The following is a 5,000-nucleotide window of genomic DNA, read 5'->3' as shown; positions in this document are numbered from 1 at the left end:
TCGACATCTTGAGAACTTCTTAAAGACTTCTTTAACATGTTTTTAAGACGTCCAAATCATAAATAAGAACTCATTCAGAACTCATCAAGACGTCATTTTGCTATCTGGGACGATTATTACTTCCTTTATAACTATTATTAAAGAACTTGGATATTTGTAATTGTTTAACAGAAATAATAATAACATTTAATATAATTCTATAACTTATCTGTAATTTTCAATAACTAATGCAAATTTTCACTTTAATAAAAAATAAATAAATTACTATTAATTTATTATATGCACCCCAAGTGACCTAACTTTTTTTTATCGAAAAAGTTAACAACAAAAATTTTACCATTAATTTTGCGATATATAAAAAGGCAGATTTTTTCCAACTAATATTATTACTAATGTTCAGCAAAAAGTTAATTTTTTTATGTTTCATAAAGATAACTTTATGGTAACAATTTGTCAACTTTCTGATAACACTGTAACGTTTTATTGACAAATAGCAATTATTATTTTTTTTATACCAAAAACATCACAAATTGACAACATTTTTAAGTTGATCTATAAGATTCAGAATAATTTCTTTATGTTAATACAGTACACGGAAAAAAAATTCACGGATTTTTTACGATTTAACTATCGTAATTTTCATTATATAGTATTGTAACGCTGGACTATAAGTTTTCAATAATAATTTTTACAATAGACTATCGTAATTTTTATTTTATAATTTATACTACTACCAGAAAGAAAAAATCAGATACTATAGAGTAAATTATACAAGTTGTGTTAACATAAATTCTAATACAACTATCGTAAAATGAATGAGTCGGTAATGTAGAATTTCTTTAAATATAAAATAATAATTAGAAGTCAATGGAGTAAAATATATTTTCTTAAAAAAGTAGAACTTATAATTAATAAAAAAGAAAAATTTATCATTTGGAATTTTTTTTTTTTTTTTAACAGTTAAATTGAGAAGGAAAATACAATCTCGAAATAAAAATAAAACATGTTGAAGTAGTAATAATAAAACATTTATTTAATATTTTTTCAAACATATTTTTTTGGTATATATAAAATTTATGAATAAATAACTCATTTATTTGTATTCAAAATACGCACATGTAGAAAATTAAAAAAACCATAGGTGCAATTTTTTCGAATACTTTTTTTCTATAATTTATCATTTTTAAAAAAATCCAAAAATTATTAGGCGTCTGCTAACTTCAGTATCATAGAGAAATGTTGAATGTCCATAATTTGAGGTTATTGAAATGTTTTACCTCTCGCAAAGCCGGGTAAAATTATTCATTGTCGACAAATGAAGATTATCCTGTAACAAAATTAGGAGAATTGAATTTATTAGAAAAAATAAATTTTCATTCATTTAGAATCATTTATCCTATGACCACAAAATACTACTAAATTGTTTATAAAAATAAACTTCTTGTCCAGATAAATGATTTTAAAACGAACGATATACATGATACTGAAGTTAGCAGATATCTAATAATTTTTGGATTTTTTTTTAGACGATAAATAATTAAAAAAAAAATATTTAAAAAAATTGCACCCATAGTTTTTTAAATTTTCTACATGTGTATTTTTTTAGTTTTTTTTTTTTTGTAATTTCTTTGGTGAAAAAAAAAATCCGAAAATTACTAATTATCTGCCAACTTCAGGATCATACGATATACCCACAGAATATTAAGTTTAATAAAAATTGAATAATAATAATTATACTTACACCACCAAATTATTATATTCCACAATCTATGTAGGTTTGTAATGACGAAAGTACAGTTTTTATTTTAAATTTCTTATTTACAATTGTCCGAAAAACGTCATGAATAATAACCTCTATTTCTGCACTACACTGTGGATAAAGATGAACTGATTTATAAATATATATAGTTGAACCACAAATAATACAGACAAAGTAGATGTCATCATTTGTATTTATATATATATATACACTCATACAAGCATCACATCATGGTTTGTGACAACACTTGTCTTTCATACGTAAACGCTTCAGATGGCATATACTATACCATTTCAGAAAATTTACAATCCAACTATCGTAATTTTTGTAGCTTGTATTGTAAAAACATAGAGGCAGCACTGTAAATTAAAAGGAAGAATAAAAGAATAAATAGTATAATTAAATCTTATTTTTTATTCTTTTACTATTTACGATAGTAACATTGTAATATTTCTTATTGAATTGATTACAATAAACTCTTAATGAAATTACGATAGTGAATAGTAAAAAATCTTTTAAAAACTGTAAATTTTCGTATCATATATTTGAATGTTACAGATAATAAAAGTATAGTCCAGGATTACGATAGTAATATTGGAATTTTTCGTCGAATTTTTTTTCCGTGTAGACTCGCGATTTTCTTCCGCTTTGATTTTCTTCTGTTTCACCCTTTTTTATGTCATTTCTAACTTTAACTGCCTTATAGCTCTGCCCGCAGAATCCTTTCCATACTGGTTTACCCGACAGTACGTAAGTGTTAGTGTATGGTAAGCAATGTACTCAAAAATTAATTTTCATAAAAATCATAATAATTGACAAACTACCCGATAAAGAAAAAAAGGTTTGTCTAATCATATATGATATAGATACAGTTATATATGTCTATGTATGATTAAATCTCATCAGACTTTATTGATATGAAACCTATAAATATTTAATTATGTATACAGTTCCAATAAATATATGTAGATATATATTAGGGTGGTCCGTTTGGAACGACTATTTTTTTTTTTTCGCTCCCACTGAAAAATATTGTTGTAGACATTGAAAAAAAAATTCTCTGAAAGTTTTAGCTCTTAATTTTAATTCTAAGTACTTTACATTTGATTTTGAAATTTTCCCATTTAAAATACATGGGAAAGTTGGGATTTTTTTTTTTAATTCTCTATAACTCAGCCGCATTTTAAGTTATCGGATCGCCGTTTGCGGCATTTTTTAGGTAATTTGATACTCTTCAAAAGTCTCCTTAATAGTTTTACTCGGACTCTAATTTTGTTTTCTGTATTGGTTCTGAAAATAATTTTTTTAATAATAATTTGGGTTTTTAGTTGATATTAACTAAATAACGAAATTTACAGAAAAAGTGCAGATAACGATTTTTTAGGAAATTTTATTCGCTACAAAAAAGGTCCTTTTAGTTAAGTGGCTCAAGTTCTTCGTTCACGTGATATAGGGATTTCAGTAATTTTGTAAATAAAATATTTGTCCAAAAATTCCACCAAATACTATTTCATTTCAATTTTAAATCGGTAAATAATTTTCCTTTCATTAATTTAATCCAGTCATTAAAATCAAAAGGGGTCAAATTGATGAACTTCGGAAAAATTTTTGACAAATATTTTATTTACAAAATTACTAAAATCCCTATATCACGTGAACGGAGAACTTAAGCTACTTAACTAAGAGGACCTTTTTTGTAGCGAATAAAATTTCCTAAAAAATCGTTATCTGCACTTTTTCTGTAAATTTCGTTATTTAGTTAATATCAACTAAAAACCCAAATTATTATTGAAAAAATTATTTTCAGAACCGATACAGAAAAAACAATTAAAGTCAGAGTAAAACTATTAAAGAAACTTTTGAAGAGTATCAAATTACCTAAAAAATGCCGCAAACGGCGACCCGATAACTTAAAATGCGGCTGAGTTATAGAGAATTGAAAAAAAAATCCCAACTTTCCCATGTATTTTAAATGGGATAATTTCAAAATCAAATGTAAAGTACTTAGAATTAAAATTAAGAGCTAAAACTTTCAGAGAATTTTTTTTTCAATGTCTACAACAATATTTTTCAGTGGGAGCGAAAAAAAAAAATAGTCGTTCCAAACGGACCACCCTAATATATATATATATATATATATATATATATATATATATATATATATATATATATATATATATATATATATATATATATATATATATATATATATATTAAATAATGTGACAATTTTTTAATATCAAAGTTATTAAATTTTTATTCTGTCAACTTCCCAACACGGAAAAAAAGGAACTATATGAATTAAGAACGACAAGTAAAAAAATGATAAAGTGATCAGTAAATACTATCATTCTAAATAGTAATTTTTTAATTTATGATTAAAAAACGTGAATAATTATAGGATAAATATGAAAATTTATTGTCTATGCAAGAAAAATTACTCTTTATACTTTAAAAATCGTAACTGATACTTAGAAAATTGACGACACGTATGATAAAATTTATTATTTGGCATATTAAAATTCCCCATATTGACACCCGGGTTCCGGGTTATAATTTCAAACACTAATTTTTAAAGTTTATTTTTTTCCGTGAATACTTAAAAAATGTTCAAAGGTTTCGGCAGCAATTTAAAAGTATAAAGTATCAATTTGATTATTTGAGTTAAGTAATCCCATAAACTTTTCTCAATTATAAGTGTAGAACAGACTAGAGGATCAGACTACAATCCATCGATAACCAAAGTTAAGCGGCATCGGCATGGGACATTAATTAGACAGGTGACCTCGTAGTAAAATAGTAGTCAATGGGTAATACTTTTTTTTTTTTATTATTTCATCTTAACCGACATTTATATTGATAAAGACAATAAATCCTATAATTAAATTACTTAATTAATAATTCACAGATATTCTAAATGAGATTCTAAAAATGACTATATTCTAGGGGTGTGCAAATACTCGAAACTTCGAATTATTCGAGGCGAATCGAATCGAACAATTCGATTCGAGATTCGCCTCGAAGATTCGAAATGTTCGAATAGTTCGAAATGTTCGAATAGTTCGAGAGGTTCGAATAGTTCGAGAGGTTCGAATAGTTCGAAAGGTTTGAATAGTTCGAGAGGTTCGAATAATTCGAGAGGTTCGAATAGTTTCAAAACTTTACCGAATCTTCGGTAAATAGGGGAGCCTGGGACACGAATGCCCCCCCTCAAAAATTAGGTAAAAAATTTTTTTTTATT

At 25.5% G+C, this 5,000-nt stretch overlaps 1 long non-coding RNA gene across 1 annotated transcript; it reads right to left on the bottom strand.

Annotated features, from left to right (window-relative positions):
• Window positions 1–1,006: 1,006 nt before the first annotated feature.
• On the bottom strand, window positions 1,007–2,378 carry LOC130670278 (uncharacterized). The gene is made up of 2 exons (XR_008990347.1): window positions 1,742–2,378; window positions 1,007–1,327 (listed from the first exon to the last, which is right to left on the bottom strand). It is a non-coding gene; the product is annotated as an uncharacterized LOC130670278 (long non-coding RNA).
• Window positions 2,379–5,000: the final 2,622 nt, after the last annotated feature.

The sequence above is a fragment of the Microplitis mediator genome, chromosome 6, assembly GCF_029852145.1.
Source record: "Microplitis mediator isolate UGA2020A chromosome 6, iyMicMedi2.1, whole genome shotgun sequence".
Classification (NCBI taxonomy): Eukaryota; Metazoa; Arthropoda; class Insecta; order Hymenoptera; family Braconidae; genus Microplitis; species Microplitis mediator.
Note: the sequence above shows the minus strand (reverse complement) of the source record. Positions and strands in the feature narration are given on the sequence as shown.